Source organism: Mandrillus leucophaeus, unplaced genomic scaffold (genome assembly GCF_000951045.1).
Source record: "Mandrillus leucophaeus isolate KB7577 unplaced genomic scaffold, Mleu.le_1.0 Scaffold809, whole genome shotgun sequence".
Classification (NCBI taxonomy): Eukaryota; Metazoa; Chordata; class Mammalia; order Primates; family Cercopithecidae; genus Mandrillus; species Mandrillus leucophaeus.
Window position 1 is genome coordinate 920,033 of NW_012108797.1, and position 11,363 is coordinate 931,395.

General features: G+C 41.4%; 1 protein-coding gene across 1 annotated transcript in view; it reads left to right on the forward strand.

Moving 5' to 3' along the window:
- Positions 1 to 11,363, forward strand: part of LOC105530266 (protein BEX1) — a 270,313-nt gene that overhangs the window by 226,089 nt on the left and 32,861 nt on the right. The window lies entirely within an intron of this gene.

The following is an 11,363-nucleotide window of genomic DNA, read 5'->3' on the forward strand; positions in this document are numbered from 1 at the left end:
CGCCGCGGCCCCCGCCACCTCCCAGAGTCTGCTTTTAGCTTCCCTATCTCAGTGTACCCGAAGGGAAAGGAATGTGTTTATTAAGGCCCACTGTTTTACTGGGGCCCATTGTATGAGGGTGAAGTTTGGCAGTTACCCAAGAGACTTTCCTCCCACCTCCCTCTGTGCCAGAGCTGTCTTATCTGTATTTTACTGTCTGCTCTTTCCGGCTGCTTGAAGTTAGAAGAGAAGTGATTTCCTTGAAATGCATGAGGCTAGAAAGGGAGCTGGAACTTAAAGTGGCGGTGTTTGTTCGAGATGATGGTGCTCCTGCTCTTTCAGTATCAAGGACCTGACAAGCCCCATCTGGTCTACTTATGGGCCAGGCAAAGCCAGAAAGACTGAAATGACCTTTTGAAAGTCGTTCCCAAAATGTTTCAGCTCCATGGCAACCAACAACCTAGAATGACTTCTAGACTTGTCCCAGAGCACTTCTCCAATAAGGGACCCCTAAAACAGCAGTTTGCGAAGTATTGTTGCCATTTTGTGCAAACAACTAGGACATTGAAATCAGGGAGTGCCCCCAAAGATTTCCAAGAAAGCCCCTGAAAACAGGCTACCCACTCCCTCAGATAATAATCTTCATTTAACACCAGGATTTATAGGCCCCCAAGGAATGCTCAGGTTAAGTTTCTACCAGTTATTTTTTGTCCTATTCATTAAAGGACTCTTCCCTGAAGTCAGTAATCAAATTAACAAAAAATCAAAAAATCTAAATTGAAAAGACTATGAAATGAAATCTTTACAACTGATCGGGCTCTGTGGCTCATACCCATAATCCCAGTGCTTTGGGAGGCTGAAGTGGGAGGATCGCTTGAGGCCAGGAGTTCAAGGCCAGCCTGGGCAACATAGGGAGACCCCCCTCCCTACAAAAATAAAATTAGCCACACTTGGTGGCCTGCACCTGTAGTCCCGGTTGCTTGGGAGGCTGAGGTGGGAGGATTGCTTGAGCCCATGAGTTTGAGGCTGCAGTGAGCTTTGATGGTGACCATACGCTCCAGCCTGGGTGACAGAGAGAGACCGTCTCTAACGCTATACATAAAATCAAATACAACTGTATGACATTTAGTTGGCTCTTTTGAAACTCTTTGTAAAAGAAATTTACATCTGTAAAGGAAATCCCCATTAGTAAAGTTGTCTCCCTTTCTGCACCTAAACCACTAGAAACTTTAACGATGGGAAAGGTAGTGGGTTAGTTTACATAACAATCTTACCTATGTTTAAGGTGCTTTTTCTAGCCATCTTGTCTTAATTGGAGCTTTACCTATGCCTTTTCTTGTTTTGACAAATAATAGGGTTTCTATTAATCGAAGTTTCTATATTGCTCTAAGTATTGTAAATTGTCTTGTTTTATCTGAAAGTAATCTTTTTTTTTTTTTTTTTGGAAGTGCAAATTGTAGAGTTGCCTGGCTAACAATTGCTTAGGGCAACGGAATGGGTGATTGAAAGATTGATGGTCTAAAGGGGAGAAGGTATTTCAAAATTGGCAAATGAAGAATCTTAATAAAGCTATAAAATCTGCTTCTTTTTCCACATCTATGTGTGTTATGCTTATGTAATATTTCTCAACCAAAATGTGTAAGAGACTCTGACTGATTGACTTAAAGAAAAAGTGCTTGAATCAAATATTTTATCAAAAAATAGAACCTAACTCAAATGCCTTTTGGCTTATGTGATTTGAGTAAATTTTTGGTAAATAGGACTGTTTGGAAATAATTATGTCTTCTGATCAGCAAAAATACCGATGTATTTAACTTTCGGATTTTTGGTTAAGTAGCCAATGCCTAACATTTTTATTCTGTAAAAATGATTAACAGAATAACTGGAGATGGTGGTTAGTTTTATTCAATGTCTTATAGAATTTTCATGATCTTGTGTCAGGTCAAATCAGCCTGGTTGTGCAAATTCTTATGAAAGTGGTGGGGGGAATGTTTCAAAATGACTCACTGACTAATTAAATTCCTACAAATTCATGGTTTACTCCGAGGCTTTCACACACCACCAATCATGCAAATATATTCAACAGACACAGACAGTTATAGACAGAGAGAAGGAACACAGCAAGTAGTTCAGGAGACCAGTCTACTGACTGGGATGGGGTGGGGGGAGTGCTTCTTTTTCTCTCAGCAGTGCTTCCGGTAACTGCAATGGATGGAAAAGAGGCTTCCGAGTTCTCACAGGCAGAGTTTCTGCAGGTGTCTCTGTCATGGTCCATTTCTTTGTGGTTTTTATGGTCCTCTGTAGAAGTGTCCAGTATCCATACCCATCATCTTCAGCTACCTTTTGGCTTCACTTTCTTGTCAGGTCTTGTTACAGTAGGTAGCTAGCCAGGCATGAGTGGGGCAGGAGAGGGCTCCCCACCCCTGCACCAGAAATGTCAGGCGACCATCAGGTGATGGTTTGGCAGTTGTCACACTGCCTCTCTAAAAATGATAATTGGTCACAGGCACCAGGGAGAGGCAATTTCCTGATGATCCAACAGTTGTCACATTAAAATGTAATTGGTCACAGGTGCCAGGGAGAGGCAATTTCTCAATAGATAAAAACACTTGAAATTGGTAATCAGCAGCTTCCAATAAAATCTCAGGTATTGGTCAAGTGAGCCTGGGCATGCACATTAAGAGACAAAAAGGCAGAGTATGACCTTCTGGGGGTATTCCACTGGAAAAGGGAAGAAAGCCTCCATTAAGCATGTGTACAACTGCAGTAAACACACTGCACATGCTCACCTCCCAAGTGCAATGAGGGCACTGTACATGTGGGTAGCCCACCCTAAGGGAAGAATAAAGGGAAAGAGATGTAAGACACCAAAAGTAGTCCAGCATATACAAGTCAAAAGGTCAAATGCTGCACTTGTCCTTCAAGTTGCCCACTGAGGCCCCTTCCAAGTGTCCTTTCCTTTATTTCGTTCCTGCTCTAGAGCTTTTTAACAAACATGCTCCTGCTCTAAAACTTGCCTCGGTCTCTTCTTCTGCCTTGTGCCCCTCAGTCAAATTATTTCTTCTGAGTAGGCAAGAACTGCAGTTGTTGCAGACCTGTATGGATTAGCTGTCAGTAACTTGAATATTCGCCACCCCTAACAGTGTCTGGCCACAACAAGTGTCATCTTATCACCTCATTCCACCATACATATGCTTATCGCTCTCAGAGCTCAGTAGTTTCACTATCAGCTGAGTCACTTGTCATAAGTGACTCCATTTTGAGAGATTTAGGAACATAAACATTATAGATCACAAGAAAGGTATTAAATATGTAAATTAGACACAAATGTTTATAAATGAACTCTTCATAGTTTTAAAAATCTTTTTGGTAACTTAAATCCTTAAGTAATAAATAGTCATTAAATGTTCAGGTGATTTCTAAATAAGTTAGAATACTAAAACATTAATTACTAATCATATGTGTAAAATTTATATACCTTGGCATCTTGTTTTTATGTGGTATAGAGAAGCAAAATATACTTGGGTCTGTTAGTAAACATTTAAAAATTTTTTCTGTGAGACAGTACATGCTTCTAGAAATTATGAAATAAATTGTAGGGGCCAAAGGAACACCTCTCCTTCACTCTGTGAAGGTTTGCTGAAAAATCAGCTCACAAGAGGGAGATTAATAGGAGAAATGGCACGCACATTTATTGGCTTGCCTGGAGAGAATCACCGAGTGATTCCCAACCTCCCCCACATTGGAGTATGGAAGCTTATATACTATTTCGAGGTTACAGCAAGAATGGGGACATGGAGCATAGCCAAAAACAGGTTATGGTGGTAAATCAGGTTATAGCTGCAAGATGGATTATGGGAGGGAGAGAAGCGGAGGCATGGCTGGCAAAGGTTGTCTTGTTATGTAGATGAAACATCACAGGTAGCAGCCATCAGAAACAATAGATGGTAAATATTTTGTATAGACCTTTAAGGTGTCAGACTCTCAGTTAGTTAATCTTTCCTAGATCTGGACAAAGAAGGGCTTCAGAGAAACTTTGGCTGCATCAATGCAGATTTTTTATAGATGCAAATCTCCTACAAGAAAAGAGTTTTGTGGGGTTACTTCTGCTCATTGTGTTAATGGTGTAGGGTGTCCAGGTTCTTGGTGTCATGAACAAGGAATTGGACAAAACGCACAAACAAAGCAAAGAAGGAATGAAGGGTTTTATAAAGTATACTCCACGGTGTGGGAGCGGGCCTGAGCACAGGAGCTTAAAGGACCCATTACAGAATTTTTGGGAGTTTAGATATCCTCTAGAGGATTCCATTGGTTACTTGGGGTATGCCCTATGAAATGGAGAGGATGGGCCGGGCGCAGTGGCTCAAGCCTGTAATCCCAGCACTTTGGGAGGCCGAGACGGGCGGATCACGAGGTCAGGAGATCGAGACCATCCTGACTAACACGGTGAAACCCCGTCTCTACTAAAAATACAAAAACTTAGCCGGGCGTGGTGGCGGGCGCCTGTAGTCCCATCTACTCGGGAGGCTGAGGCAGGAGAATGGTGTAAACCCGGGAGGCGGAGCTTGCAGTGAGCCGAGATCCGGCCACTGCACCCCAGCCTGGGCGACAGAGCAAGACTCCGTCTCAAAAAAAAGAAAAAAGAAATGGAGAGGATGAAGTAAAGTTACAAAGTCATTTACTTGGCCTATGCCCTATGGAGAGGCTATTTCCTGTCATGGCTAAAGCGTGAATCAGCCTTATGTTCCCTACCTCCAGACCCTATTTCCCTGCCTCAGTTGGCTGTCTGGGCAGCCATCTCAAAATATGTCAAAGAAGTATATTTTGGGGTGAAATATTTTGATTCTCTTCAGTATATTCATAAAATATTGGCATGTAACACAGTTCAAATTGCCTATTTCTTACATTTTCACAAAAAAAATAAGATTACTAAGAATTTAAAATTGTATTTAATATATATAATTAAAACTACTAGAAATAAAAAAAATTATGTACAAGGAAAGTAAGGTGTGTTTTGGCAAGAGAAATTGTAAAAAGACATGAGAATATGTTTTTGTTAAAAGAGCAAATTTCATCTAATTTGGAGGTTTTTAAAAGGATATTTCAAAATATAGATTTAGGAAGTGTCGACAAAAAGAGTCAAACTCTGTAAAATATTTAAAGGGATTTATTCTAAGCCAAATATGAGCAACATGGCCCTTGACACAGCCCTCAGGAGGTCCTGAGAACATGTGCCCAGGGAGGTGGGGGTGCAGCTTGGTTTTATACATTTTAGGCAGGCATGAGACATCAATCAAATACATTTAAGAAATACATTGGTTTGGTCCAGAAAGGCGGGACAATTCCAAGGGGGGGCTTCCAGGCTATCAGTAAATTTAAGGTAAATTTAAACATTTTCTGGATGACAATTCATTGAGGTTGTCTCAAGACCTGTGATCAATAGAAAGGAATGTCTGGGTTGTGACAAGAGGTTGTAGAGACCAAAGTTTTACTATGCAGATGAAGCTTTTAGCTAGCAGGCTTCAGAGAGTATAGGTTGTGAAATATTTCTTACCAGACTTAAAGCCTATGTTGATGTTAATGTTGGAGAGATATAATGAGGCCCGTTCAACCCCCACTTCATATCATGACATAAAACAGTCTCTCAGGTTCAATTTTAAGAATGCTGGCTGAGGAGAAAGTCCATTCAGATGCTTGAGGGGACTTAGAATTTTATTTTTGGTTTACAGAAGGAAAGACAAACAAGGCAGAGAAGGAACCAGTAAGTAGAAGAGATTAAAAAAAAAAGTTATAAGTATGAAGATGTAGTTTTGGTAAAGAAAGGTGAAAAAAGTAATTTTTTCTTTTGCTTAAGAGAACTTTGTGTGGTCAAAATGATATAGGGAAAAGGAAAGTAAATTTTGCAAGTTATAGAAAGTTCACAGAATAGACATCTCATGAAAAAAATTTTATGTGTCATCAAGTTGCTTAAAATTAGAAGCTAATTATAAATAATATAAAGTTTTGCCAAAAATTGATGATTAATAAAAAAAAAATGCACTGGTGAAGGTAAGGTTTTGGACCCCTGTGTTGGAATAACTGGATTTTCTCAGAACATTGAGCTGTTTTTAAAAGGAAATTGTGAGAGGTTTTTCTTTACCTTTTAGGTAACTGGCCTAGGGAACAGAGATTCTGTGTTTAATCAAGATAATTTTTTGGGCTTTGTGCTTATGAAATCTTTTGTTATTTTCATTTTATTTCATAGGGACCTGTGATCCTATTTTGATCAAGTATTCTAGACCATTGATAGTTGACATACTTCTCAAATATCAAAATTAAGTATTTTTGACCTTGAAGTAACTTTGGAATATTATGATAAGCCCTAGAACTTCTGAAAGTAGTTGTAAAAGAGATATTACACCAAGTCAGCTTATCTGATATGCTCATTTATATGAGAAGCACTGTCTAAATAAGGAATGATGGTTATTCTTCTTTTGAGTTATATTTACATGGATATATTATTAATATGTGTTCCGAAATCGTATAACATTCGTGGAACTCTGATATGTCTTGGTATAAATGCTATCAGTCACAATGTTGTTTCAGAAATAACCAAATTCTTTTTGTCAATTCCATCATTATTATAATAGACTCTCATCAGGTTTTTAACAATGGCTATTTTCATATTTAATGTCCACAGTTAATAGCTTTATTTTGATGCCTTTTTGAAAGCGTCTCGCAAGCAATTATAATCCAAAAGTGTTATGGCTTCAAGGAGATTCATAGAAATAAGGAAAATAATTCTGACCAGTACAGGTTTTTAATAACTTTGAGTTCATATGATTAGACTATATTTCCATAATTCTAATGAAAAAATAGAGTTTGTGAAACTGATGACCAAGATTAGAGTAAGAATTACATGAGACACAATGAACTGATGAAAAAGAGTTATGGGTTTTTAAGGTTTCTTTATTTCAAACTTTTGCTAGTTCTTTTTTTTTTTTTTGAGACGGAGTCTTGCTCTGTGCCCCAGCTGGAGCGCAGTGGCATGATCTCAGCTCACTGCAACATCCGCCTCCCGGGTTCAAGCAATTCTGTGCCTCAGCCTCCGAGTAGCTGGGATTACAGGCGCCCGCCACCACGCCCAGCTAATTTTTTTGTATTTTTAGTAGAGACAGAGTTTCACCATCTTGGCCAGGCTGGTCTTGAACTCCTGACCTTGTGATCCACCTGCCTCGGCCTCCCAAAGTGTTGGGATTACAGGCGTGAGCCACCACCCCCGGCCAGCTTTTTTTTTTTGAAACAGAGTCTTGTTCTGTGCCCCAGCTGGAGTGCAGTGGCACAATCTCGGCTCACTGGAACCTCTGCCTCCAGGGTTCAAGCGATTCTTCTGCCTCAGCCTCCCGAGTAGTTGGGACTACAGGCGTGTGCCACCATGCCCAGTTAATTTTTTTTTTTTTCTTTTTTTAGTAGAGACTGGGTTTCACCATATTGGCCAGGCTGGTCTTGAACTCCTGACCTGGTGGTCTGCCTGTCATGCACGTCCATGTGAAAAGACCACCAAACAGGCTTTGTGTGAGCAATAAAGCTTTTTAATCACCTGGGTGCAGGCGGGCTGAGTCTGAAAAGAGAATCAGCGAAGGGAGATAAGGGTGGGGCCGTTTTATAGGATTTGGGTAGGTAAAGGAAAATTACAGTCAAAGGGAGGTTGTTCTCTGGCGGGCAGAAGTAGGGGTCACCAAGTGCTCGGTGGGGGAGCTTTTTGAGCCAGGATGAGCCAGGAAAAGGACTTTCACAAGGTAATGTCATCACTTAAGGCAAGGACTGGCCATTTTCACTTCTTTTGTGGTGGAATGTCATCAGTTAAGGTGGGGCAGGGCATTTTCACTTCTTTTGTGATTCTTCAGTTACTTCAGGCCATCTGGGCGTATACGTGCAAGTCACAGGGGATGCAGTGGCTTGACTTGGGCTCAGAGGCCTGACACTGCCCACCTCGGCCTTCCAAAGTGCTGGGATTATAGGCGTGAGCCACCGTGCCCGGCCAGAAACTTTGCTAGTTCTTATAATGTTTTCTTTTCCAGATTTAAGAAAACCTTTGTTTCTTCTCTTAAGCTATCTATAGCTTACAATAATTTGGTAAAATATACTTTTGTAAACAAAAATTGAAGCATTTACACACATTTACCACACAATAGTTTTTTTTTTTTTTTTGGTTTGTTTTTTAATTGAGATGGGGTCTGAGACAGAGGTTGCCCAGGTTGGTCTGACACTCCTGGACTTAAGTAATCCTCTCACCCCAGCCTCCTGAGTAGCTGGAATTGCAGATATGCACCACATGACCCCACAAAATTTTAAATGTTTCCTTACAGCTATCTGTCAAACATGAAATGGTGTCTCTCTAGCTGGAACAACAACTCAAAGAAATCCATGGTAATAATACAGAATGGCTGGGCTTCCAGCTAAAACCAACCCTCAAGCCTGGAACCTCGACCCTAAAGCCTGGAACATCGACCCTAAGTAAAAACAGACCCCATTTTTCTGCCCAAATGACTGCCTTTCTGGCCCGCCCTGCCCCTTATTCTGTGCCCATAAAAAGCAGACCGGCTGACAGAAAAAAAAAGAAGAAAAAAAAGCAGCAAAAGTGGCTGATGCAAGTGGTTGGGGATACAAGCTGCTGAACATTAGGGATGCATGTGGCTGAACGTCAGAGACAACAGATAAACATAGGTAACTTTAGATGGTGCAGCTTTGGAGGGGGGCCTGGCTGGAGATGGCTGGGCTTCAGGGAAAGATCACCTTCTTCCTGCACCACTCCCTTTCCAACTCCCCATTCCGCTGAGAGCCACATCCATCACCCAGTAAAATCCTCTGCACACACTACTTTTCAGTCCATTCATGTGAACAGATTTTTCCTGGATGCTGAACAAGAATTCAGGTGTCAAAAAGGGCAGGTGCAGGAGGCTGTCACCCTGAACCTTCACTGAGCTGTAACAGCCATCCATGGACTGCAGGCTGAGTGAAATGAGCCACTCCAGTTCCTCCCTACGAAGGGGGTCAAGGTCAAGAAAAAATCCTGTCTCAGTAATGAGGAGGACACTGTAACCTATAAATGGCATGTTGAGACCAGAAACCCAAAATGATGGCAACTGAGAGTAGTACTGATGTCGTAAATTTTTATCACACTCTCACTTACCAAAAGAGGGGGAATTGTCAAATAAAAATTATGGAAAGCCAGTGTTCGGACAGGAGGCATTAGCCAGGGCTAAGAGGAGAGGTCAGAGCTGATTTGAGACTAGCCAGATACATCAGGAAGGAAATACTTCATGATCTGGTTCATTCCTTGGAAATCCAGTGTGGAAATCCATTACCCAGCAGTTGTGCATGTCGGGTTAAATATGTAGAAAAAAATATATATATGTAAATAAATAGTTTATATGTATACACATATTACCTAAAGAGATACACATCTGAAAAACGAGTACCCGTCTATTTGCATTGTGTAATTACCTTGGATATCTTGGATATCTATAGGTCATTGTGTGGGGATCTTATAAATGAAAAATACAGAATGATTTTATTTTCTAAGTATACATTTTTAGTGTTTAATATTTTGTTATTAGGGAGATTCACTGAGAAATACTTGAAAGTATGAATAGCAAATTAACAAGTTCACATATATTTACTATCTTTGTTTGGGTGGCTATAATAGAATGCCATAGAATGAGTAATTTATAAATAGTAGAAATTTATTTCTCAGAGTTCTGGAGGCTGGAAAGTACAAGATCAAGGCATCAGTGGATTTGGTGTCGGGTGAAGGCTTGCTCTTTGCTTCATTGATGGCACCTTTGCTGTGTCCACACATAGCGGAAAGGGCAAAAAAAGATGAACTTGCACTCTTAAGCCCTTTTATAAGGGCACTCATCCCATCTATGAAGGTGGAACTTTCATGGCCTAATTACTTCCCGAAGGTCCTACCTCTTAACACTGTTGCATTGGGGATTAAGTTTCTACATGAATTTTGGAGGAACACAAACACTCAAACCATAGCATTTACCATTTTATAAAAATGTTCACATAATATTGTTTTATAAAAAAATAAAGATTTAGGCTGGGTGTGGTGGCTCACGCCTGCTATCTGAGCACTTTGGTAGGCTGAGGCGAGTGATCACTTGAGGTCGGCAGTTTGAGACCAGCTTGGCCAACATGGTGAAACCCTCTCTCTACTAAAAAATACAAAAATTAGCTGGGCATCGTGAAATGTGCCTGTAATCCCAGCTACTTTGGAGGCTGAGGCAGAAGAATCGCTTGAACCCAGGAGGTAAAGGTTGCAGTGAGCTTAGATCACACCACTGCACTCCAGCCTGGGCGACAGGGCGAGCCTCTGTCTCAAAAACAAAAACAAAAACAATACAGATTTAAACTCACAACTTCACAGTTTGTGTAGGTGTGTGCTTTTTCGGTCTTTTTTTTTTTTTTTTTTTGACGGAGTCTTACTCTGTCACCCAGGCTGGAGTGCTGTGGCCGGATCTCAGTTCACTGCAAGCTCCGCCTCCCGGGTTCCCGCCATTCTCCTGCCTCAGCCTCCCGAGTAGCTGGGACTACAGGCGCCCGCCACCGCGCCCGGCTAGTTTTTTTTTTGTATTTTTTAGTAGAGACGGGGTTTCACCGTGTTCGCCAGGATGGTCTCGATCTCCAGTGATCCGCCCGTCTCGGCCTCCCAAAGTGCTGGGATTACAGGCTTGAGCCACACTTCTTTCACCCCAAATGTTCACACCCTGTTGTATGCAGGTATCTCTTCAGCTTACTCAGGGGCTGGACTTTCTCTCTCAGGGCACTGAGCCCTAGGAAGGGACTTCAGACAACGTGTTACTGGCAGAAGGTATCTGAGTCACATAGCACCAAAATATGTTAGTGGTGGTAAATATTCAAGTTACTGGTGGCAAATATATATGGGTCTGCAGCAATCTCAATTCTTGCCTCCTCAGAAAAAAAGAATTCGACTGAGGTACATAAGGCAGAAAAGGAGACCGAGAGAAGTTTCAGAGCAGGACTGGAAGTTTACTTCAAAGCTTTAGAGCAGGAAAGAAAAAAAGAGAAAGGAATGCTTGAGTCCACTCGGTCAGTTCTTGAGATCTTACTGGAAGCTGCCAATTACCCATTTCAGGTGTTTTTGTCTATTGGGAAACTGCCTCTTCCTGGTGCTGGCTGAGATCAATGATCATTTCAGAGAGGCAGTGTGACAAATGCTGAACCATCACCTGATGGTCACCTGACATTCCTGCCCCACTTATGCCTGACTAGCTACCTACTGTAATAAAGTGGTGAAAAATTCCAGAAAATTCTGGCTGATGCCCTGGCACACAGAGAGGCTCCTAGTTTATTCCCTCTCGCTGGCCTGAGACTTT